General features: G+C 40.6%; 1 long non-coding RNA gene across 1 annotated transcript in view; it reads right to left on the bottom strand.

Moving 5' to 3' along the window:
* Positions 1-11672: 11672 nt before the first annotated feature.
* Positions 11673-27320, bottom strand: part of LOC119512940 — a 44510-nt gene continuing 28862 nt past the window's right edge. Inside the window, exons 2-3 of the long non-coding RNA XR_005212488.1 lie at positions 11975-12065; positions 11673-11870 (exon numbers count right to left, since the gene is read on the bottom strand). This is a non-coding gene — a long non-coding RNA (uncharacterized LOC119512940). The remainder of the gene's footprint in view (positions 11871-11974; positions 12066-27320) is intronic.

Consider the following 27320-nt stretch of genomic DNA (forward strand, 5'->3'; position numbering starts at 1 on the left):
ATCAAAGTATGGCATGAAAGGGGTCTCAAAAGGCTTCAGCCTTTGTGCTTTTTAAGCCCTTAGAGATGCAACTATTTAAAACCAAAGTGACAGGCAGGGCTGGCTACATAATTCGTGGGCCCCAGTGCAAAATGAAGATGTAGGGTCCCTTAGTTTAAAAGTGTTAACAATGTCAAGATGGCAACAGCAGAGCATTAAACCAAGTGCAGGACTCTTCTAAGCCTTGGGCCTAGTGTAACCTCCAGGTCAGAGCCCGTGAATCCGGCCCTGCAAACGGAAGACACTGAAATGTATTATGCAAAAAGCAAGAGAGGAGAGGAACAGGGAGAGCTCAAATGAGGTACAAGATTTAATTCTGAAATTCTATAACTGTGCTCTGGAGGATCTCAACCTGTGAAAAGAATATTTTCATGGAGCTCTTATTTTTATTTGGATAAATTTAGATTCTGTTCCAGAACAGAATGTAATTGAGAAGTCCTACAATTTTGAATCATCTAAATTAAGTGAAACACTCAAAAGAATCATAGAGACAATTTATTCGATAAGTTGTGTCATAAAAATATTTGTCAAAGAAAGGTATTCTGAATAGAGATCAAAAGTACCTTAGAAAATATTTATGGCGAATTATTTACACACTTCAATACTACAAAAAAAAAAGATAGAAAAGAAAGAATTAAGAATATCCTTATTTAGTAGAATTGCTCTCAGCTTATGTCCCTCAACAACTGCAGAGAATATTTTCTCACCTAAATATATCATAGTCTACAGAGAAATGTCCATTGAAGTGTCAACAAGTTAAAATTTATTAAGTCTAAGACAGAGACAATTTTATAGGAAAGGTTAAAAATAACAAAACTATTGAAAAATATATTCAGCAGCAGATTATCAGGCCAGAAATGGCCAAGAAACTGATTAAAGCATGTGAATATGTACCAAGAATAATTATTCTGCTTAAAAAATTTTTAATTTTTAGATAATCAACATAAAGAATGTTTTAAAATTAGCTTTGTGTATACAGATATATGTTATTTTATTCTTCAAAAGAATTTAATTTTTGAAAATTGTTTTTGAATAGAACTATTTAATAGGTTTATCAATTGAAGAAACCAATTTGTTGGTCAATAAATAAATTGTTCGGAATAGCTTTCATTTAAATTATTTTTATGTCCCCTTCTTTAAAGAATTAATTTTATTTAAAAACACTCCATATCCACCAAACACACCCCTCCTTTTGCACACTCTGCACTGTTAAAAGCATCTTGGTTTGGGTGACCCATTATATGGTTACCCTGGTAACAAGAATAACAGCACCCATTTATTTAGCACCTGGGTTGCCCCCAGCACTGTGCAGGCATCCGCTCATCTGACCTGCACAACAAGCCGGTGACAGGGTAGTGTCAGTGCCCACTGACATTCATCACCAATGAAGAAACTGAGCCTTATGTGGTTTGGCCACTTCTCCAAGGTCACCTGGCCGAGAAAGGATCTCTACCCAGACCAGTGCTCTTTAACTCATCCGCTAGATGAGTTCACCATCTATCCTGATTTCAAAAGGAAAACTGCCCAGTGAAGTTTCCAAGAACATCCCCAGATCTATGATGTAACCATCAAAAATCTGCTGCCTCTAATTATGACTAATTTTTGGTGCTCATCACTGCTGATGAGCTCATATTTTCACTTTCTGGCACTGTTAATTAGGAGTAACAGAGAAGTCCACTCGGCCGCCAACATTTAGTAATCACCAACTATATCTGTGCAAGGCCCTGGAGGGCTCCAAAGGGAAATCAGATCTGATTCCTGCTCCCCAGCACTTACCCTCTAGTGAGGAGGTAGGAGGACAACACGCACCACTGAAGTCCCTGGGGTGGCAGCCCTTCACCTTCCGGGTGCCGCAGAGACTCTCCTCTGGCAGAGCCCCGCTCTTGGACCTTCCCGGGAGGGGCAGTGATGACACAGCATGTGCTGCACTGACTTCCACCCTCCCTCCTCCTGCCACGTGGAGCAGCCCCCTGCTGTCAGCGAACCCCTGGTTTGTCTCAAGGGAGGGTATTGGGGGACAGTGACCTGCATATTGGATTCAACCCTGCTTGATCTGCCCTGCAAATATGAAGGCCTGTACCCTTTTCACAGACGTGAGAGTATCTGGGTCAGTCTCTACTGTGTATTAGTGAGGACACCTCTCCCACAACTCCCAGCATGGATTTAGAGAAAGACAAAAACTGTTTATCAAGTTTTCTGGCAGAAAAATCCCCTTACTAGACTTATAAAAATTCTCTATCATTTCACTATTTTTTATGTGCTGTTGGCTGTATCTTTATTTATAAATAAATAAAAGGAAAGAATTGCTTGGATAACCGGCCAAAAAAATGTGCTCCAAAGAGACTAACAAATCATGAAACATTTCAATTGTCCAACAACTCATGATGCTGCCCAGAATAGATGTGCTTTACCTTTACAGAGAGGCCCTTTGCCTGATCTTTCTCTTACAAAAGGGGACATAGTATTGTGATGTTTATAAACCAAACCGGAACAGTTCCTAACAAATCTAGAGATTTATGGGGCATCCACCAGGTTCTCGGAATCATACTCTACTACTTTGGTTCGGTGTTTTTAAAATCCCCTGATTCACTCCTGCTCAGAGTGGCTCTGCATAGAGAGAAGACACTGAGTCTTTCTAGCTGGAGACTAGGCTTCTCTTCTTTGGTGTCTCCCATGAGACTTATCTCAGTGTCAGACATCAAGCTTGCTTCCAGCTATTACTAAACAAACATGATAACTATAATATTACTGATACCAACTCAGACTTGGCAGGCTGAGAAGGGATTTCTTGAAAAGCCATTAAAAGTCTGCCTTCAAAACGCACTTCAAGGCAAAACTTAAATAGGGCAGGATCCTACAAGATGGGGTTCTTTTATGGGGCCGGCAAAGGATATTTTAGGAAATCCCCTTTAGCATCTATAAGGAGGAGTAGGGTGTGTTGCTTTTACTTCACTCTTCTAAATTAGCTCTTCCTGAAGATGTAAATGGACCCCCTTCAATGCCCTAAAACAGAAAAGGAAACTGCTTTTCCTGGACTTATCAAGCCATTCACATATGCTTGGGGTTTAATGTGGCTAACACGTGGGGAGGATGAAAAAAAAATCATGATTAATTGTCTTCTCTTTTGATGTCCCGCCTTTCCCAGAGCTGTAATAATAGCAGTGGCTACAATAGATGCTGTGATGGGGCTGCCCGGGTTACCCTTCAGTAGGAGCTGGGGGGGGGGGGGGGGCTGTGTTAGCAGCTGCTGACTCATGGCTGGGCCCACCCCAGGACTTGTTCTCTGCTGAAGGGAGCCCCCTGCCCAAGGTTACTGCCCTCTGAGAGCAGCCCACAGACTGGGCGATGCAGGGAAACTAAGGGATGCAACCCTCTAGGGCCAGCCCAGCTCCCTGTGGGATCTTCCAAGGCCTCATGTTACAACTACAAAGTAGTTCACCTCCACCCTGGAGCACTCCCCAGCAAGCCACCTGCATACAGAGCTCCATCTCAGAGTCTGCTTCCCGGACAACATGACCCAAGGCACTTGCCATTGACAGGGCTTCTGTGACTTCATACACTTCATATCTTATCCATGCAGCATCTACACAAAATGTGCAGTTTTAGTTACATTTTATAGCTGATAAAACTGAGGTTCAGAGAGGTTGTGTTCCTTGCCTCAAATCACACAGCAAGCAAGTCACCAAGACAACATTCAAAGCTAGGCCCCATGACTCTCTGACCTTAAATTCCACACAACTTTCTACATCCTGGGCCCAATGCTAGGCTAATATGAGATATTTTTGTGACATATAACTTTTATTAAAATAAAAACTATATTTGAAAGACAAATGGTGTGTGACAATAAAGGGATAGCACAAGGGAGTTTCTCTGTGGTGACGGAGCAATTGTGTATCTTGATTGTGGTTACATGAATCTGTACATGTGACAAAATGTCATAGAACAACATGCTCAAAAAAAGTGCCTGTAAAAACTAGTGAAATCCAAATAAGGTCTGTAGTTTAGTTAACGGCATTTATTAATATCCATTTCATGGTTTTGATAATGTACTGCGATTATGTAAGGATGCTTTCACTGGGAGAAGCTGGGTGATGGTATACAGGTACTCTCTGTACTATTTTTTGTAACTTCTTGTGAGTATAGAAAATACATTTAAAAATTTAAAGCAAAAAAAAAAGTGAATGAAACATAAGACCTTCTAATGACTTAAGCAAAAACAATTCCTCAAAAAGGAGGCTCAAAGGTATTACACAATCATTTGTTAAGGAGTAATATTAGTCAGCTATCAAAAAGAGCTTAATCAAAATACTTTTTCATGATTCACTGAGGGTTGGGAGAGCTCTCTTCCCGTTTAAGTGAATGATATGAGATTATGGTGGCCCCTCAGTTTCCTTCCCAACTGTGGCTTCAAATGAAAACAGCATGGTGCACAACAGTTGGGGGGGAGGGAGGGGGGGAGAGAGAGAGCGGGAAGAAGGGAGAGCGAGAGGGAGAGAAGGAGGGAGGGGGAGGGAGAGAGAGAGAGGGAGAGAGAGAATGATCTCGTTACCCCATCTCCTTTCACAACTGCTTTCCAACATGAAATTCTAGGTCAGAGGCAAGGATGAGTCCAGGGGCCCTGTAAAGTGGGCCTGTCCCTGCCATTCTCTCCCGTCAGTCCTCCAGGGTGCTGGTCTCTCCCCCACCCAGCTGGCTTTTGCCTCCCCGCCATTAGAAGCCAAACCCTCCTGGACCCTTGAACAAAGGGAGTGACAGCAGCAGGTGTTGTCTTCCTAAGGCCAAGGTCCAGGGTCTGCCCTGGAAGCCTCCCAGCCCCTCCACTCCACGTGAACTGGCCTGTCAGGTCCGCAGTGGTCCTCAGGTCTGGGGGGAAGGACGTGCAGGACAGTAAGGAAGGTGGGGGTGGGGAGGAGGAAAGGTGGGGGTGGGGAGGGGGGAAGGTGGGGGTGGGGAGGAACGGCTACTGGGAGTAGGACTGCTCAGACCTCGGGAGGAAGGGGAGGGAGAAGAGCAGGACATGAGAATCTTAAGGGTGCCTCACAATTACCATCTTGTGCCTCTTATCCTTAACTGCCCAAGCCCAGGTAAGACTGGGCAAGATGGACAAAAGGGAAAGGCTTCCTGGGCAACAGCTGAGATTGAAGGAGGAGGAGTAGGAGGAACTCCACAGAGTCCCTTCAGGGCTGCCGGGCAGCCAGTGGGCAGACCTCAGACATCTGAAACCAGGCACGGTGAGCGAGCCAGGCTGCCCAGTCAATCACAATCCTAGAAGGCCACGCAAAGTGAACTCTCTCTGAAGCCAGCTTTGGTACAGGTCATTGGGATAGGCCAATTATCTCTCACTGAGCTACCTAAACAAATCGGTTAGACATCGTGTTATAAAGCCAAAACTCTAGAGAGCAATTTCAAAGAGAGGCAACCCTTGAAGAAATCTCACCTCTAATCCCTCAGGAAGCTTTCCCCAGCTGGCCTCTGCCCTCCCACAGCCCTAGCATGCAACTTCCCAGTGCATTAAGCATACTGGGCTGTAATAAATACTTTATTTCAGGGTCTGATTTTCCCATCAGACAGTGAATTGCCTTGGGGCAGGGATCATGTGTGTTCTGGTTTGCTAATGCTGCCGGAATGCAAAACACCAGAAATGGATTGGCTTTTGTAAAGGGGGTTTATTTGGTTACACAGTTACAGTCTTAAGGCCATATAGTGTCCAAGGTAACACATCAGCAATTGGGTACCGTCACTAGAGGATGGCCAGTGGTGTCTGGAAAACCTCTGTTAGCTGGGAAGGCACGTGGCTGGTGTCTGCTCCAAAGTTCTGGTTTCAAAATGGTTTTCTCCCAGGATGTTCCTCTCTAGGCTGCAGTTCCTCAAAAATGTCACTCTTAGTTGCACTTGGGGTATTTGTCCTCTCTCAGCTTCCCCGGAGCAAGACTCTGCTTCCAATGACTGTCTTCAAAATGTCTCTCATCTGCAGCTCCTGTGCTTTCTTCAAAGTGTCCCTCTTGGCTGTAGCTCCTCTTCAAAATGTCACTCACAGCTGCACTGAGTTCCCTCTGCCCGTCAGCTCATTTAGATGGCTCCACTGATCAAAGCCCGCTCCATGGAAATTATCCAATCAGAGTCATCACCCACACGGGTGGGGCGCATCTCCACAGAAACACTCAAAGCATTCCAATCTAGTCAACACTGATACATCTGCCCACACAAGATTACATCAAAGATAATGGCGTTTGGGGGACACAATATATTCAAACTGGCACAATGTGTCTTCATCTTTATTCCCCCAGAACCCTGATGGGGCTAGGCACAGATAAATTTATGCCTAAGGGTTAAAGAGTAAAATCATGGCACCACAGGGTTAACTATGATAGCTCTGGCTTCAGACACTGGAGCAGACAGAGTGTCAACTTGAGAACAACCACCATACAGGTGCAAAAGCATGTAAAGATGACACTCAAATGACTGACAAATCGCCAAGTGCAGAGCAGGGAGAAGCTGGGTCTAAGCCAAGGGTCAGCTCCCTTGGCAGAGGGAGTCCAGTCTGCCAGTTACTCACTAAGTATTTGAGCATATAGATGCCAGGCACTGTGCCAGGTGCTTGGGATACAAAAGCAGAAAAGCCATGATCTTTATCCTCAAGAAGCTTAAGGGTTGGTTGGGAGAGAGATCTGCAAACAAGTACAGATCTACAGAGGCTACCAAAATTTTTGGTCTCAGGACCACTTTATACTCATAAATTATTGAGAACCAAAAGAGGTTTTGATTATGTGGATTATATCTGTCAAAATTTACTGGATTAGAAATAAAGCTGAGAATTTTTTTAAAAGATTTATTAATTCATTAAAAATAATAAAGCCTTAACATGTTAATATAAATAACAAATTTTTGAAAATAATTATATTTTACAGAATAAAAAATATTAAGTGAGAAGAATGGATTGATTTAAATTTTTGAAATCTGTTTACTATTTGGCTTACTAGAAAAGAGCTGGATCCTCATATCTGCCTCTGCGATCTGTCTGTCATGATGCATTATTTTGTTTGAAGTGAATGAAAATTCTCCAGCCTAACACTGAAAAGTAGTTGAACACTCTATTTTAAAAGCCTTTTCAGATAATTGTAGATATTCTTCTCTGATTCTACGTCAAAACTTGACAGGTGACAGTTTCTTCCAGATTAGTTGCAATGTGGGATCTGAATGTACTTTTCCGAATATTATATTAAAATCCATTGGTCAATTTTAAACTTTAAATTGCTCTTTTATCCATTTGTGATTTTGTAACATCATGCATTGTTCCTTCAGAAAACGTTAATTCACTGAGTTATGTAGATCTTCCAAATATTGACAGATCTCTTTATACAATATTATAAAATCACATTCATTAATATCTCCACTGATCTTGCCAGAAAAGCCTTTAAGTTCTGGGAAGCTCTTAAGCTCATGGTGGCAGGTACATGTTTTCCAAACTTCTAATTTTTACTTGAAAGTTTGAATTTGATCTTTGGCAACAAGTTCTGGCAGTTGTTTCCTTGAAGTAACAGGCTCACTTTGTTCATTTTTGAGAAAAAGTCTGCCAGATACCCAAGTCTGAATAACCATAGTTCGTCATTTTTTCCTTCGAGTAAAAATGGTGTTCCATGGAAAAAGCAGCTAGTTCAACTTGCAACATAATCACACAAGAGCTTTTCCTTGAGACGACCATCGTACTTCTGATTTATGCATATTTCCCATTTTGTCATATAGAATATTAAAAAATGCATGCTCTCAATGGTCATATATTAATATTTTCAATGCCTTATCAAAGGCATTCTTAAGTGAAGCTGCTTTCTTCTTCCTACAGTAAGTAGATGGTGATGAACACAATGGCTAGTAGTACAACTTGGTGTCACCACCTCGATCTGTGCTAAAGCAGCTACAGCTTCACTCACTATTGCTTTTGCACCATCAGTGCACATGTCAACACAGTGAAAAAGCCAGTAGCATCTTAAAGGTCTCCAGGGGTTTGCAGACCACATTTTGAAGCTGCCACAGAGGCAGGGATGGGGGCAGCAATTCACACTTGTTTGGGAGAGAGTAGAGAGGCCACCCAACCGAGTGGCCCTTTTGGCTGAGACAGGAAAGAGGGAAGGAAGTTTTCTGTGGGAATAAAAGGGAAGATGATAGGCTAGGCAGAGGGAACAGCATGTGCAAAGCCCCAGAGGCATGACAGACAGTGATGTGCACAGAGAACCTCAAGCACCCCCATGTTCATATGGTGGATGACTCAGTGGCCAACACGGCCCAGCCTGAAAACTTACGGCTCACCGTCTCAGAACAAAAACACCCTTGCTAGCATTTAAGATGTGCCTGGTACGGTTCTAAGCACACACTATCTTTAAAATACCCCTGTGGGGTGGGTACTATTATTATGATCCCCTTTTACAGATGAGGAAACTAAGATGGGAAATGGAGAGGTTAAATAACTTCTACAGCTAGTAAGGGACACAGCCGGGGCTGAACACAGCCAGCCTGATCCAGAGTCCACTGTGAGAGACCACTTCTCTTGAGGAAGAGAGGCACTTCTCAGCATCTACTGTGGAAATTCCAAGTGGCTGACCCAGGTCACGTGCCCACCCCTGGGACCAGTCCTGTCAGGAGACACATGCCAACCTCCACCGGGATCTCCACCATCACGAGGGAGCATACAGTGGATCTGCTTTAGTTATCGGATTTCTAAAACAAATACCATACAGTGGGTTGGCTGAACAGTTTAGGAATTTATTGGCTTACAGTTTCAGAGGCTAGAAGGCTTGCTTCTTCCAGGAGTTGGCATCTTCTGGCTGGCCTGTAATCTTTGGGGTTTCTTGGCTTTTCCATCACATGGCAATGCACATGGTGGTGTCTTCTCCTTTCTCTTGATAAAAGAAAAATTTTTCATGCAATGTAGGATTTCACAGCTTTATTGAGCAGTTCATGAATCACAGGCAGAATCTCATTCAGAATAGAAGGGAGCTCTGCCTAGGGAGCGGAAAGGGGAAGCTCATATAAAGTGAATGCAGATGCAAGTGAGGAAATGTTCTGAATGGTTGGCATTAAATTTCCATTTTTCATGGGGATGGTGGGTCTTATAATGCGGGGAGCAGATTTACATTAGTGGGGTATGCTTGTCCAGTCTGGCAAGCTATTTTTATCACTAGGTATTGCGTATCAGCAACCTCATAGGGTGTGATCCATTTTCTTGGAAAACCCCTGCAGGTCAATTGTTTTTCTCTTCCGGAAATGCCCTTCTGGGAAAAGGGGTCCCCTCCTGGCAATGCCCAATGCAGACAGCCATTTTATTTTACTTAACATTCCTCCAGGATCCCTTTACTTCCAGCTTCTGGCTGCTCCTCATGGCTCTTCCCTCCATCTGACTCTCCTATTTATAAAGGACTCCTGCAATGGAATTAAAGCCCAGTCTGACTCAGTTGGGCCACACCTTAACTGAAGGAGCATCTTGAAGAGATCTGATTTACAGTGAGTCCACACCAGCTGCAGACCAAGACCAAGAACACGGGGTGCACAATCCAATCTGCATCGGGATCCTATACAGCAATGAGGACGAATGATCTCAACAAAGTCCAACAGTGTGGAGAATGAGTCTCCCTAACATAATGTTGAAAAAATGGACCTCAAAGGTTACAATCTGTATGAGTCAATTTATATAAAGTTCAAAACCAAGCAAAACATGCTGTGCTGTTAGAAGTCAGGATGGTGTTCACTTCTCCGGGGATGGTAAGTGACTGGAAGGGGAGATGGGCGGGTTGAGTTCTGCTCTTCATTGGGCACATTCACTTTATAACATTTCATTAAGCTGTATACTTGCGTATTTCTCTGTAAGTATATTTTTTCTCTTTTATTAACTTTTTAAATTTTATTACAATTATTTAGTGTAAATAATTAAAAGCAGAAAAAAATCATGAAGGAATTTAATTTAGCCAGGGTGGCAAGTGGAGTTCTCAAAATGAATAAAGGCTTTATACCCCACGTCCTAAAAGATAACTGGAATGGAAATGAAAACCTGAGAACAAAAGGGCATCCTGTGTCAAATGGTTCTAATGAACATTTGTTCAAGCATCACTCATTAGCATTATAAAGTACAAGTAAAGGTCCAGAGCACATTAAAGTTTGAGAAGCCCTGCTCTAAGTTACTCAGACTCCCTTTTCCCTGGCCAGAGTCTTTTCCAGGACTGATGCCATACACTTTGTCAGATGCTAGAACCCACGGGGCCGCAGATTTCCACTGACGGCCCTCCACGCCCTGCACAGGAGGCTTCTCTGCTTCCTGTGCACGGTGGAGAGTCCCACCTACCTTCCAAGCTCCCTGAGTTCCTCTCATTCTCCCCGTATCTGCCCTGCCCACCCCCATTCTGCTCACGACTGCCATATTAACCTTTCTGATCATGTGCCCTCTACCTTAATAACGTTTAGATTCACCCCACCCCACTGCTAAGTGATGTTGAATCTCTCTCGTCTGAGATTCAAGACCCTCCACATTCCAGACCAATTTTTCATCCCCTCCCATCCCCTGAACTCCACTACCCTTCTTTGCAGACTCGCTCACACATTTTACTTGCTTCCAACACCCTATCACACACCTCTGCTAGTCCAAAGCTTTTGTATCCTGCAATGCCAGCTAAAATGGCCTCAAGGAGGCCTTTCCAGCTCAACATAACCTCCTTGTCTGCACTGTCCTGGTGTTTTCTTCCTTGCAACACTTATTTCTGTCCACCTTCTGTTAGAGTTATTGTTAGAGCTGGTGGAATCCATCAGTTGCTGTGCACAGCTTCAGTGCAAACACAGTTAAAGCAGGAATCATGCCTCAATCGTTTTTGTACCTAAAGCTGAAGTGATTAGATAGTCAGACCCAAAGTTGGTACACATGGTTCAATACCCTCTTTCTGACTAATTTGTGTAGTTACAAAAACCTCAAATATTATGACCATAATTGATATTTAGTTACTAGAACTGCCTTATGGAAGATACCAAAATTTCTTTAAATGGGGCTATCTTGGAAGATCTAGACTACCTGATCCTTGAATAGACACTCAATAAAGGGTTGCTGAATAATGAGTGAATTAGAACAAATTATTTTTCCTCTGTGTAGAAATGTGTTAATCCTTAGGTCTCCACTTCACTGTAAACTAAACAGTGAATTTTGAGATTAGATAGGCATGTAGTTTAAGACTAATGGTTTGATGAAAGCAGGAATTAAGAAGAGGAATTTCTGCCCCAAAGGGATGGTGGGTGTGGCTGTGATTTTCCCAGGTGGCTGGCGGAATCCATCAGTTGCTGTGGGGTCACACACATTCCCAGCAGACGTCGGTAGTGAACGTGCTGACTAAAGACTCCGTTTCCCAGACTGATTAAAGCTTTGCCAACAGTTAAGCTGCCACTGAAATTATAGACAACTTCCAATCAGTGGAGGGTGTGCTTACTGGTGAAGGGAAAACACAACCGGTATTCAGCTGCAGCGGGGATGGGGATGGAGAAGATGCCAGAAATACAATCATGGAGTTCTCCATTTTAGCTAAACTTGCCAAATTTTATTTGCAACTTAAAGTTAATTATACTTTACCATGACCTGTAAAGGAAGCTTTTATTTTGAGGCTGCGTGGCACGGAGTTACCTGTGCAAGGGGGAAAGGGAGCTGCTAGATCTGCCTGAAGCAGAGAGAGCTGGGGGCAGGTCTGTTTTCTCGGAAAAGGGCTGTACCTAATTCCTGAACCTGGGAAAAGACTTAGTGAGACGGATCATTACACAGTCTTGTAAATATTTCTGAACATGGGGCTGCCTGATCAGGTTGAACAGTCCTGTGGAAAACCCAGAAAATGCCAGTCAGCCCACAAGAGTTAGCAGACAAAAATATCAGATTTTCAAAAGCATAAAATAATGAAGTGGAAAGAATTTGCTTTACCTTTTTTAAGAAAAAGAAGATTCTTCAGATGCCAGTTTCTCTTTTTAAACCATGTTGTGGAAGTTTTAGTCTTATCTGAGCAGCAGATCTCCTGGGAAGAGCCAATAAACAAAACACCTTTGATATTTTGTCATTGGAAACGCAGCTAGAAAATACAAAACTCAAGCAGTTTTAGTGTTTGGTTACCGGACAGATTCTGGTTTTGATTATAAACACGAGCAGTTTCAAAGAGCTGATTCTAGAAGCCAAATGTATCCCAAGCTGGGGCTGGGCCCCTTGCAGAATTTGCTGTAAGAAGCACAGATGAGTGAAGCCCCCGTGTACTTTCGACCCGTTAGTCAGCTACCACCAAATGGAAGTTCTGGCTGATTAGAGTGGAACTGTGTCCATCAAAACCTTAATGGAATTCAAATCAGCTAAATTAACAGACAGAAAGACAGCCACAACTAAATTACATTCCACTGTTTCCAATTAAGTTGGAAGTCTTGGGTGCGGTAACCACCAATGTTACAAATTAGCAATCTTTGCCAAAAAAATGAACTCCTTCAGTTTGCTTAGACCATCGACAGCCTTTGCTAATAGAATTAGCTAACGGAACATGTGCAGAAAAATGGTGTTAAGGAAGCCACTTTAAAGCATTAATGGATTTATTGAAACATTTCATGTCAGGGGCTATGCTACGTACAGGTAAGACTTGAAATAGAGGGCTCAAATGAGAAACCGCTACACAAGAAGAAAGCAACATCCCTCGTCTATAGTTTCATTCCCTAAGGAATCATTTGCCTTCTGAAATCAAAGAAAAAAACTGTCAGACTGGCCAATCACAATGAACCCATTTGCTCATCTGCCATTGCTGGTAGCTTAGGGTTACTGGGGTCAAAATAACAATGATGTCAATATTTATAAAGCAGTTTCCAACAACTCTAGGTCTCCAATCTCTCAAAGAAGCACTGATCTGTAGGGGAAAGGACAGAATCTTTGTTTTGCAGTAAAAGTGGTTTAAGTGTCCATTAGGAGGCTGTCAACAGACCATGCTGCAGTACCAATTTGTGATTTTAAGGCTCTAGGAAGGCTCTGATGCCTCTCGATCCATTTATTTCCTTCTGGTGCCTGTTCAAAGCTGTACTGGCCTAGTTTCAGAGCTTTGGACTTAGGCTGAGATTCCTATTAAAGACCCCCTCCATTAAAGACACATGGCTATTATTATCTTTCTAAGAATGACTTAGTAGGCCTGGCACTAAGGAGACTTAAAAAGTAAGTGAGCTGTTTCTGTCTCTGATCTTGCCATCTGGCATGTCCCACTCATCCTTCAGTAAAGTTCCTTTCTTCCCACCTTTGAGTTCCAGGGCTTTGAAATATCTCCTTCTTTCCATCACATAAAGATCAGTCTCTTGGTTTACACTAAGATATAAATGATTGATACAAGTTTAATGGGTCACTCCATCAAGGGAGTTTTGTATTTAGCAGAATTCAAAACCTAAACATTGAAAAGCTCCAGCCAAAGGAGTTTCAGGAAGCAGTCAGTAATATGCAGAATATTGTCTGCTTTTTTGGTCTATAAGCATATTTTGCATAGGACTAGAGAAAAAGGCCCCAAGCGTACTGAGCCCCTGCTGGGAGAAGACACAACTGAGGGATGTGCGGAGGGGAAGGTGAGGAAACAAGAACAAGGAGGCGGGGGTGGCCATGCTGTTCTTACTGAGATTGTCCAGAGTGGAGCATGATCAAAGAATATTTACTGCTCTCTGGTTAGAGATTTGCAAGATCTTCAACTCTTGCAAAGACCATGTACATAGGTATGTATGTATGTATGTATGTATGTATAAATATATACATACATATGTAAATACTAAGAAATTTTTTATAGTAATTGGCTAAGGTGATCGTGGTGACTGGCAAGTCAGAATTCAATAGGGCAGGCTGCAAATGGGAAACTCTGATGAGGGTGAAGATGAATTCCCCAGAAGAAGCTGGCTGGCTGAAGTAGAGACAGAAATTCTTCTTTCTGACTTCTGAAATCCTTGTTCTGGCTTTAAGGTCTCCAACTGATAGGATGAGAAGATTCCCCTCATTGCTGAGAACAATCTCCTTTATTGACTGTAGGTGTAATCAGCCATAGAAGCAAATCAATCTATGCAATACCCTCACAGTAACAGTCAGGCCAGAGCTTGCTTGACAGAATAACTGCACACCATAAGCAAGCTGTTCCAGTTTGCTAAAGTTGCCGATATGCAAAATACCAAAAATGGATTGACTTTTATAAATGGGGTTTATTAGGCTACAAATTTGTGGTCCAAAGGCCATAAAGGGGTCTAAACTAAGATATCAACAAGTGGATACCATCACTGAAGGAAGGCCAATGGTGTCTGGAACATCTCTGTCAGCTGAGAAGGCCCATGGCTGGTGTCTGCTAGTCCTGTTCCTGGGTTGTGTCTCAAGATGGCTTTCTCCAAAATGTCTCTGGGCTTCTGTCTCTCTTAGCTTCTCTCAGGTCTCTGCTTGGTTCTCCTGGGGTGTTTCTCTCTAAGCATCTGGGAGTCCTCTCTTAGCTTCTTGAAGCAAAATCTGGGCTTCATCCCTTAGCTTAGCATCTCCAAATGTCTTTCTGTCTGCATCTCCAAGAGCCTGGATCTGTCGATTCTTAGCTTTCCTGGGGGCAAAATCTGGATTACATTCTTAGCTTCTCTCCAAAATGTGTCTCTAAGCTTCTCTGAGCACCTTCTCTCTGTGAGCTCTCTTAAAGGACTCCAGTGATCTAATTAAGACCCATCCAGAGTGGGTGGGAGTCACGCCTCCATGGAAATGATCTAATCAAAAGGTCTCACCTACATTTGGGTGGGTCATATCTCCATGGAAACATTCAATCAAAAGGTTCCACCCAAAATGATTGAATTAAAAGATAATGGCTTGGCCAGCTGCAGGGAGCCCCACAGCAACCAAGATGAAGATAGACTGTGAGCTTCTCAATGACAGAAGCCATATCTCCAGAACCTTGCAGGATGTGAGACACACACAACTTTTTAACCATGGCAGGAAGATGGTGAAGTGGGTGAGGCAGAGCGGGCTTCTCCTCCATGAAGGAAAATAGAGTGGGTCAGAGGACACCCAGGACCGCGGTTTCAGGGTGTGAGTTGCCACAGAGGAACTCCTATAGTATGTAGTGGGGATGTGGTTGGAAAGGCAGAGAGACTGCACCTCAAGGGATGGGGTGAGTTTATTCAGCTGGGACTGCCCCTGGGGCCGATAGCAGTGACACAGCTGCCAGGCAAGGGAGTGAGCAGCAGCTCTCTACTCCCATTCACCCACCTTAACAGTTAACTGGGAGATAATCCTCCACAGCCACATGGCTGGGAGCTCCTGTGAGGGAAACTGGGAGGCAGAGGACAAGTACTGACTACATTTAGTCTCCCACCACAGAAGTCTAGGAGGTGCACGGGCAAGAAGCAGAGATAAGAGAGGGTGCCATATGGAAGCACCAGGAGTTCTCCCACACCTGAGAGGCTCATGGACTCATGTCAGGCAGGGAGTGGAGGATGTTTGAGGGTGCCCTTGAGTGGATTTTCTGCTGAACTTCACAGGGCCCACATCGCGCACCCAAGGCAGGCAGTCCCCAATGGACATGGAGAAAAGGTGCACTGATTGGATTCCCATCCAGTTTGGACCCTTCACAATGCACAGGAGAAGTTGGGGGAAAGCTGGCTTGAGAGTAAGAGGTGGCTCAAGAGCACCATCTGCTGTTAGGATAGAGAAAGTGCACAAATCACCAAAACAACTTCAAGGAGATGTATAAAGACATAAAGCACATCAAGAAATCTCTAGAAGAGCATAAAGAAGAATTTGCTAGAGTAAATAAAAAATAGCAGATCTTATGGATATAAAAGGTACTGATGATCAGATTAAAAACATACTAGAGACATACAACAGCAGATATGAATAGGAAGAAGAAAGGATAAGTGAACTAGAGGACAATACAATTGAATGCAAACACACAAAAGAACAAATGGTGAAAAAAATTGAAAAATTTGAAATAGATCCTAAGGAAATGATGGACAACATGAAGCACACAAATATAAGAATCACTGGTGTCCCAGAAAGAGAAGAGGAGAGTAAAGTGCTAGGAAGAGTATCTCAAGACACAGTTGGGGAAAACCTCCCAACCCTTCTAAATGACATATATATGCAAATCAAAGATGCCCAGTGAACTCCAAATAGAATAAATCCAAGTAAACCCATTCCAAGACATATACTAATCAGATTGTCAAATGCTGAAGAGGAGAAAGTTCTGAAAGCAGCAAGAGAGAAGCAATTTACCATGTAAAGGGAAACAACATGAGACTAAATTCTGGCAACCCAGTGTACACCAAGGAGGCGAGAAGGCAGTGGTATGACATATTTAAGATTCTGAAAGAAAAACATTGCCAGCCAAGAATTCTTTGTCCAGCAAAGCTGCCCTTCAAAATTAAAAGCAAACAAAAGCTGAGAGAATTTGTTAACAAGGGACCTGACCTACAAGAAATACTAAAGGGACCTCTACCAGCTGAGAAAAAAAGAAAGGAGAGAGAGGTCTAGAGAACAGGACAGAACTGAAGAGTATTAGTAAGGGTAACTGTGCCAGTTTGGATGTATTATTGTCCCCCAAAACACCATGTTTTTTGATGCAATCTTGTGGGGGCAGACATACTAGTGTTGATTAGGTTGGAACCTGTTGATTCAGTGTTTCCATGGAGATGTGACTCAATCAACTGTGGGCAAGATCTTTCATTGGATAATTGCCATGGAGATGTTGCCCCACCCATTCAGGGTGTGTCTTAATTGGATCACTGGAGTACTTTAAAAGGAGCCACACAGCCCAGATGCTAGAGCAACTCAGTGACATTTTGAAGAGAAGCTGCAGCTAAGGGAGGACAGAATGCCCCAAGAGCAACACTTTGGAGAATGCCAATTTGTAACACAACCTAGGAGCAAGCACATGCCAGCCACACGCCTTCCTAGCTAATAGAAGTTTTCCAGATGACAATGGCCTTTCTCCAATGAAAGTACCTTTTGTTGATGTGTTACCTCAGACACTTTATGGCCTTAAGACCGAAACTTTGTAACAAAATAACTCCCCTTTATAAAAGCCAATCCATTTCTGGTGTTTTGCAAAATGGCAGCATTAGCAAACTGGAACAGTAACTTAAAGGAAAAAAAGGAGATTGGGAAAAATAGTTCTGACAACTAAAAGCCAAGGGATAAAATGGCTGGCTCAAGAACTCCCTTCACAGTAATAAGCTTTGAATGTGAATGGATTAAACTCTCCAATTAAAAGATAGAGACCAGTAGAATGGATTAAAAAGTATGACCCATCAATATGCTGTTTACAAGAGACTCATCTTAGACCATGCTACACAAAGAGACTGAAAGTGAAGGATGGGAAAATATTATGTGCAAGCTGCAACCAAAAGAAAGCAGGGGTAGGTATACTAATATTAGACAAAATAGACTTTAAATGCAAAGAAGTCATAAGAGACAAAGAAACTATATATTAATAAAAGGGACAACTCACCAAGAAGAATTAACAATCATAAATGTCTATGCACCCAATCAAGGACCTCCAAAGTACATGAGGCAAACATTGGCTAAACTGAAGGGAGCAAGAGACATTTCTACAATAATAGTGGGAGACTTCAATAAACCCCTCTCTTCTATAGATAGAACAACTAGACTGAGGACCAATAAGGAAATTGAAAAACTTAAAACAATATGATAAATGAATTAGGTGTAACAGACCTATATAGATCATTTCATCCCAAAGTAAACAGGATGTACATTCTTCTTTAGTGCTCATGGAACATTCTCCAGGATAGATCATATGCTGGAGGCAAAAAACAAGTCTTAATAATATTAAAAAGATAGAAATTATTCAAAGCACATTCTTTGACCATAATGGAATGCAACTAGAAATTAATAACCACCAAAGAACCAAATCTTTCACAAATATATGGAGGTTAGACAACACACTCCTAAACAACCAGTGGGTCAAAGAAGAAATTGCAAGAGAAATAGGTAAGTATCTAGATATAAATGAAAACAAGAACACAACATGTCAAAACTTATGGGATGCTGTTAAGGTGATGCTGAGAGGGAAATTTATAGCTCTAAATGCATACATGAAAATGCAACAAAGAGCTAAAACCAAAGATTTAACTGAACAACTGAAGCAGCTAGAGAATGATCAGCAAACTAACCCTAAAGCAAGTGGAAGACAAGAAATAACAAAGATTAAAGCAGAAATGAAAGAGTTGGAGAACAAAGTAACAATAGAGAGACTAAATAAAACCAAAAGTTGGTTCTCTGAGATCACCAAGATTGACAGACCCCTAGCTAGACTGACAAAGTAAAAAAGAGAGAAGACCCAAATAAACAGAATCAGAAATGAGAGCAGATTAATTACTATGGATCCCAAAGAAATTAAAAAATAAACAAAAGAGTGTACTATGAACAACTGTATGCCAATGAGCTGGACAATTTAGAGGAAATGGACAATTTCCTGGAAACACATGAACAACCTAGACTGACCCAAGAAGAAATAGAAGACCTCAACAACCATTCACATGCAAAGAGATAAATCAGTCATAAAAAATCTACCTACATAAAAAAGCCCAGGGCCAGATGGCTTCACATAGGAATTTTACCAAACTTTCCAGGAAGAATTGACACCTTTACTGCTCAAACTCCTTCAAAATATTGAAGAAAAAGGAATACTAACCAATTCATTTTATGAAGCTTATATCACTCTCATACCAAAACCAGATAAAGATACTACAAAAAAAGGAGAATTCCAGGCCAATCTCCCTAATGAGTACAGATGCAAAAATTCTCAACAACACACTTGCAAATTGAATCCAAAGGCACATTAGAAGAATTACACACCACAACCAAGTGGGGTTTATTCCAGGCATGCAAGGGTGGTTCAACATAAGAAAATCAATGTAATACAACACATAAATCAAAAGATCATTTAATAGATGCTGAAAAAGCATCTGACAAAATTTAGCATCCCTTGTGAATAAAAACACTTCAAAAAGTAGGAATTGAAGGAACCTTCCTCAATATGATAAAGGGCATATAGGAGAAACTATAGGCAGCATAATACTCAATGGTGAGAGGCTGAAAGCCTTCCCCTCTAAGTTCAGGAATGAGACAAGGATGCCCACTGTCACCCCTGTTATTCAACATTGTGCTAGAAGTCCTAGCCAGAGCAATTCGTGAAGACAAAGAAATAAAAGGTGTTTCCAAATTGTAAAGGAAGAAGTAAAACTGTCATTATTTGCAGATGATATGATCTTATATTAGGAAAATCCTGAGAAATCAATGACGAAGCTACTTGAGCTAATAAATTCAGCAAAGTGGCAGGATACAAGATTAATGCACATAAGTCAGTAGTGTTCCTATACACTAGTAATGGCCCAACTGAAGGAAAAATAAATAAATAAATTCCTTTCACAATAACAACTAAAAAAATCAAGTATCTAGGAATAAACTTAAGCAAGGATGTTGTTCCAGTTTGCTATTGCTGCCATTATGCAAAATACCAGAAATGCAAAATACCAGAAATGGATTGGCTTTTATAAACGGGGTTTATTTGGCTACACAATTATAGTCTTAAGGCCATACGTGTCCAAGGTAAGGCCTCAACAATAGGGTACCTTCATCGAAGGAAGGCCAATGGCATCCAGGAAACCTCTGTTAGTTTGGAAGGCATGTGGCTGGCATCCATTTGCTCCCAGGTCGTATTTCAAAATGGCATTCTCCAAAATGTTGCTCTTGGGGTGTTTTGTCCTCTCTTAGCTGCAGCTTCTCTTCAAAATGTCACTATCAGTTGCTCTCTACTCCTTTTCTCTGTGAACTCCTTTATACAATTCCAGTGATCCAATTAAGATCCACCCTGGGTCAGGTAACACCTCCCTGGAAATTATCCAATCAAAGGTCTCATCCACAGTTTATTGAGTCACATCTCCATGGAAACACTCAAGCAAAGGATCCCAACATAATCATCACTAACACATCTGCCCCACAAGATTGCATCAAAGAACATGGAGTTTTGCGGGACATAATACATCCAAACCAGCACAGATGTAAAAGACCTCTACACAGAAAATTACAAATTGCTACTACAAGAAATCAAAGGGGACCTAAAGAGATGGAAAGATGTTCTGTGTTCATGGATAGGAAGGCTAAACATCATAACGATGTCAATTCTACCCAAAGTGGTCTACAGTTTCAATGCAATTCCAACAACCTATTTTGCAGACTTGATAAAGCTAGTTATCAAATTTATTTGAAAGGGAAAGGGGCCTCGAATTGCCAAACACATCCTAAAAAAGAACAACGAAGTGAGAGGATTTAACACTTACAGACTTTGAAGCTTACTATAAAGCCACAGTGGTCAAAACAGCATGGTATTGGCACAAAGATAGACATATTGATCAATGGAATAAAATTGAGAGTTTGGAAATAGAGCCCCAGATCTATGGTCGACTGATTTTTGATAAGGCCCCCAAATTCACTGAACTGGGACAGAACAGTTTATTCAACAAATGGGGCTGGGAGAACTGAATATCCATATGCAAAGGAATAAATGAGGACTTCTACCTCACACCCTATACAAAAATTAACTCAAAGTGGACCAAAGACCTCAATATAAGAGACAGCACAATAACACTCTTAAAAAATAATACAGGGAAACCTCATCAAGACTAATAATAGGAGGTAGCTTCTTAGACCTAATACCCAAAGCACATGCAACAAAAGAAAAAATAAACGGGAACTCCTCAAAATCAAAAGCTTCTGTGCCCAAAAAGACTTTGTCAAAAAGGTGAAGAGGCAACCAACCCAATGGGAGAAAACATTTGGAAACCATATATCTGATGAGATGGATATCCTGCACATATAAAAAATCCTACAACTCAACAACAATAGAACAAACAGCCCAATTATAAAATGGGCAAAAGATATGAGAAGGCATTTTTCTGAAGAGGACAAAAAAAATGGCTAAAAACATATGAAAAAATATTCATCTTCACTAGCTATTAGGGAAATGCAAATCAAAATCACAATGAGATACCATCTTACACCAATAAAAATGGCTGCCACTATGCAAACAGGAAATAACAAATGCTGGAGAGGATGTGGAGAAATTGGAACTCTTATTCATTGCTGGTAGGAATGTATAATTGTACAGCTGCTGTGGAAGACAGTTTGGTGGTTTCTCAGAAAACTAGATATCAAATTACCCTATGATCTGGCAATTACACATCTTAGTATATACCCAGAAGATCTGAAAGCAGTGACACGAACAGACATTTGTACACCGATGTTCATAGCAGCATTGTTCACAATTGCCAAGAGATGGAAACAATCCAAGCGTCCTTCAACAGATGAGTGGATAAACAAAATGTGGTATATACGTATGATGGAATACTATGCAGCAGTAAGAAGGAATAAGGTCCTGAAACATATGACAATGTGGATGAACCGTGAAGATATAATGCTGAGTGAAATAACTCAGAAACAAAGGGAGAGATATTGTATGTTACCACTACTATGAACTCCCTGAACAATGTAAAATCAATGCCTTATAATGTAGAATATTGGGGACCTAGAGATAGACAGAAGCTAGTGAAGGGGGAATGATAACTTAATATGTTCAGATATGTTGATGAGGGTGAACTTAATGGTATGGGAATGGTCAGGTGTGGTTCATTAAGGGAATTATAAGTATCAGAGTGTATTGAAGGCAAACAGGATTGAAAGGGGATGTTCAAAGACATGATCCCACCAATCAGCATTACAAGGATAGATAGGTGCTTGCATGATATCCTTCTAAGGTATGACACTGGTACAGAGAGTTGACAAAAGAGTGGTATATGGGGAAATCTACCTATAGCATACTAGGGACTATAGTTAATAGGAATACCTTACTAGTACTACACAAATACAAAGGACAAATAATTAAGGGCTGAACAGAGCTATGGGGTGTTTTGGGTCACGAGAATTGTTTAAAATGGAGAGTGATGAGGATTGAACAAGTAAGTGATGACAATGTGAAATACTGATTATCATGGACAGAACATATGCTATGTGAAATTAGGAATACCCTCCTTTAAGCCAAGCCCTCAATCTTGAGGCTTGCTGTAGTGAAACTTATGGTGGTAAAGGGGAGGCTAAGCCCACCTATAATTATGACTAGGAGTCACCTCCAGAGAACCTCTTTCACTGCACAAATGTGAATTTTCTCTTTCTAAGCCCAACTCTGCAAATAAATTCATCACTCTTCCCAAATGTGGGATAGAATCTCCCAGGTGAGTGAGTCTCCCTGGTGATGTGGACACAGATTCTGGAAATGAGCCTGGCCCTGGCATCAAGGGATTGAGAATGCCTTTTTGACCAAAAGAGGGGGAAAAAAAAAACTAAGAAAATAAGGTTTCAGTGGCTAAGAGATTTCAGATAGAGTTGAGAGGCTATTTTGGAGGTTACTCCTATGCAAGCTCTAGCTAGATATCCCAAATAGCCACAGTATGATAAGCCCAAGTCAACAGTAGTCCTGAAAACCCTAAAGAATGCCCAGGTCCCTACCTGAGACTCAATAAAAATTTCACTAAGTTTATTCAGAAACTTCAATCCTCCAGAGAGCTCCTATGCCATCTAAGTCCCAAAACCCAGAGGCAACAGCCTCCTCAAGAACATCAACCAGTTATATCCCCTTTTCCCATAATGTCAATACCCCTTTTCCACATGAACAAGTTAGGGTGATCACTGCCTAAAAATCAAGAAAGTGATTAAACTAGAGGAAGGTGTAGCAATAGACAAGACAGAATTTAACAAAGGATTATGAATACTGAATCTCTATATAATTTTCTTTTTCTTAGTTGTTTGGGTATTAGAATAGCTAGAAGGACAGAACTGAAATGGTTCTGTAACCCATCCCATTGTTTGAAATTAACTATATAGCTACTTGTTAAATTGTAATTTGAAAGTTATCACCTTTCTGTATATGTCTTATATTTCACAATAAGGAAAGAACTGAAACTATGGTACTGTAACTCATAACATTCTTGGAAATTTCCCATATAACTACTTGTTAAATCATACTTTGAAAGTTATCACCTTTTTGCATATGTTATATTTCATAATAAGGAAATAACTGAAACTGTGGAACTGTAACTCATAATATTCTTTGAAATTTGCTCTCTAACCACTTGTTAAATTGCACTTGGAAAGTTACCATTTCTATGTAAATATGTTCTATTCCACAATTTAAAAAAAAGATCATGGCTCTTCTGGGGTCTATAACAGTTTCTAACCAGCACACTAGCCAAATTGATACATGAAATTAACCATGAGGACATTTACTATGTGATGTGAGGTAAAGAAAAAAGCAAAGGAACCTCATGGTTTACAGGCAGCCAGCAACAGAATGCTTCAGTCTTTACGGAGAAAGCAAGAATTCCAGATGGGTTAATTTTGGACTATGTCTGGCCTCAAAATTGTGAGATAATAAATTCCTGTTAAGCCAAAACTCTTTGTCATAGCAGTCTGGCAAACTAGGACTTAGCTTATCAGCCAACATTCTAAATATCTTTTTTTGCTATTGATCTCTGGAATAATTGCAGTGTGGTTACAGTGTGGTATGATCTCAATCTTTTGAAATTTGTTGAGACTGCATTATGCCCTTCTATATGATCAATTAGCATAAGTGTTTCACATGATTGGAAAAAGTGTGTATTCTGCAGTTGTATGCATTGGTACTGTATCTGACAATTAGATTGTTTTTAAATTGTGTTGTTGAAATCTTCTATATTTGTACTGTTTGTTTTCATCTGCTTACTCTATCAATCCTGAAAGAAATAGTAAACTCCCACTATGTAATTTGGGTTTATCTACTACTCATATTTGGTTGCATGTATTTGAAATAACGTTATTAGATGCAAACATATTTAAAGTTCTTACATTTTCCAGGTAAACTAAAGATTTTATCATTACAATGTGATTTTATTTATCTCTAATAATAGTTTTTGCATTACAGTCTATTTTGTCTGATAGTGTTATAGCTACACAAGCTTTATATTGGTCATCATTTGCAGGATATATATATATTTTACATCCTTTTACATTCAAGCTTTCTGTCCCATGTTTTAATTGTGTCTTGTGTAAACAGAACATAGTTGGAATTTTTAAATCATTTGGCAATATTTGTCATTTATTTGGAAAATTTAGCCCATTTATATTTAATATAATGATTACTATGTCTTGATTTAAATATATCACCTTTTTTTATTCCACCTGCTCTATGTTTCTTTTATTTTTTTATCCTTAATTGCATCCTTTGGATTAACTTACTATAATCCAAAGATTAGATTGTTCACATACCATACAACTATCCAAAGATCCAAAGTATACAATCAATTGCCCATGGTACCATCATACAGCTGTGCATCCATCACCACAATTAATTTTTTTTTCAATTTTTAGAGCATTTTCATTACTCCAGAAAAGAAATAAAGACAAAAAAAAAAAAAAAAAAAAAAGGAAACTCCAATCCTCCCATACCCCTAACCACCACCCCTTCCATTATTGATTCATAGTGTTGGTATAGTACATTTGCTACTGTTGATGAAAGAAGGTTAAAATACTACTACCTGTAGTATATAGTTTGAAATAGGTATATATTTTTTCCTATATGCCTCTCTATTATTAACTTCTAGTTATAGTGTCATACATTTGTTCTAGTGCATGAGAGAGATTTCTAACATTTGTATAGTTAATCATGGACATTGTCCACTACAAGATACACTGTTTTATACATTCCCATCTTTTAACCTCCAACTTTCCTTCTGGTGACATACATGACTCTGAGCTCATGCTTTCCACCACCTTCACACACCTTTCAGCACTGTTAGTTATTCTCACAACATGCTACTATCATCCCTGTCCATTTCCAAATATTTAAGTTTACCCTAGTTGAACATTTCTGCTCATAATAAGCAACTACTCCCCATTCTTTAGCCTCATTCTATCCTGGTAACTTATATTTCATGTCTATGAGTTTACATATTATAATTAGTTCATATCAGTGAGACTCTGCAATATTTGTCTTTATGTGTCTGTCTTATTTCACTCAATGTAGTGCCCTCAAGGTTTCTTCATCAACCCCTTTCTTTTAAGATGGTTTTGTTCACACACCACACATTCCATCTTAAGTAAACAATCGTTGGTTGCCTGTATAGTCATGTATTTATGTATTCAGCATCATCACCACTATCTATATAAGGACATCTCCATTTCTTCTATAAAGGAGGAAGAGTCAAAGAAGGCAGAGATACATAAGAAAAAGAAGAGAGAGAGAGGGGGGAGAGAGAGACATATGACAGCTGCAAAGCAACAGAAGGAAAGATAGCATTAACCTAAAGTAGAATAAAGAATCAGACAATATCACTGTTCTAGTTTGCTAATGCTGCTGGAATGCAAAACACCAGAAATGGATGGCTTTTATAAAAGAGGTTTATTTGGTTACACAGTTACAGTCTTAAGGCCATAAAGAGTCCAAGGTAATGCATAAACAATCAGGTACCTTCTCTGGAGGATGGCCAATGTTGTCTGGAAAACCTCTGTTAGCTGGGAAGGTACGTGGCTTGTGTCTGCTCCAAAGTTCTGGTTTCAAAATGACTTTCTCCCAAGTAGTTCCTCTCTAGGCTGCAGTTCCTCGAAAATGTCACTCTTAGTTGCACTTGGGGTACTTATCCTCTCTTAGCTTCTCTGGAGCAAAAGTCTGCTTTCAATGGCTGTCTTCAAAATGTCTCTCATCTGCAGCTCTAGTGCTTTCTTCAAAGTGTCCCTCTTGGCCATAGCACCTCTTCAAAATGTGACTCTCAGCTGCACTGAGTTCCTTCTGTTTGTCAGCTCATTTATATGGCTCCACTGATCAAGGCCCACCCTGAATGGGTGGAGCCACACCTCCATGGAAATTATCTCATCAGAGTTATCACCTACAGTTGGGTGGGGCGCATTTCCATGCAAACAACCTAATCCAAACATTCCAACTTAATTCCCACTAATATGTCTGCCCCACAAGATTGCATCAAAGAATAAGGCCTTTTCTGAGGGACATAATACATTCAAACCAGCACAATCACCAATGCCAGGAGTCCCATACCCTTCCCCTATCCGCCCCCCCATATATATTTAGCTTTGGTATATTGCCTTTGTTATATTAAAGGAAGCTTGATCCAATGTTTCTGTTAATTATACTCTCTAGTTTGCATTGATTGTATTTTCTCCCCAATCCCACCCTATTTTTAATACCTTGCAATGTTGACATTCATTTGTTCTACCTCATGTAAAAACATATTTGTACCCTTTATTACAATCGTTGAGCACCCTAGGTTTCCCTGAGTTACACAGTCCCAGTCTTTATCCTTTGTCTTTTGTTCTGGTGTCCCACACGGTCCCAACCTTCCTCTTTCAACCATATTCACAGTCATCTTTGTTCAGTGTACTTACATTGCTGTGCTACTATCTCCCAAAATTGTTTTCCAAACCTTTCACTCCTGTCTTTTCCTTTCTGTCTACAGTGTTTCCTCTAGTGTTTCCTGTAGAGCAGGTATTTTGTTCACAAATTCTGTCATTGTCTGTTTGTTTGAGAATATTTTAAGCTCTCCCTCATATTTGAAGGACAGTTTTGCCAGACATAGGATTCTTGGTTGGTGGTTTTTCTCATTCAGTATCTTAAATATATAACCCCACTTCCTTTTTGTCTCCATGGTTTCTATTGAGAAATCTGCACAAAGTCTTATCAAGCTTCCTTTGAATGTGATGGATCACTTTTCATTTGCTACTTTCAGGATTCTCTATCTTTGATGTTTGATAATCGGATTAAGTGTCTTGGCATAGGCCTATTTAGATCTATTCTGTTTGGGGTATGCTGCGCTTCTTGGATCCATAATTTTATGTCTTTCATAAAAGATGGGAAATTTTCATTGATTATTTCCTATATTATTGCTTCTGCCCCTTTTCCCTTCTCTTCTCCTGCCGGGACACCAATGACACATACATTCCTGATTTTCATTTTGTCCTTAAGTTCCCAGAGATATTGCTCATATTTTTCCATTCTTTTCTCTATCTGTTCTTTTGTGCATAAGCTTTAGTTTCCTTGTTCTCCAGTTCCTGAGTGTTTTCTTCTGCCTCTTGAGATCTGCTGTTGTATGTTCCCATTGTATCTTTTATCTCTTGTGTTGTGCCTTTCATTTCCATAGATTCTGCCAGTTGGTTTTTCGAACTTTCAATTTCTACCTTATGTACGCCCAGT

This window comes from Choloepus didactylus, chromosome 17 (genome assembly GCF_015220235.1).
Source record: "Choloepus didactylus isolate mChoDid1 chromosome 17, mChoDid1.pri, whole genome shotgun sequence".
In the NCBI taxonomy this organism is placed as follows: Eukaryota; Metazoa; Chordata; class Mammalia; order Pilosa; family Megalonychidae; genus Choloepus; species Choloepus didactylus.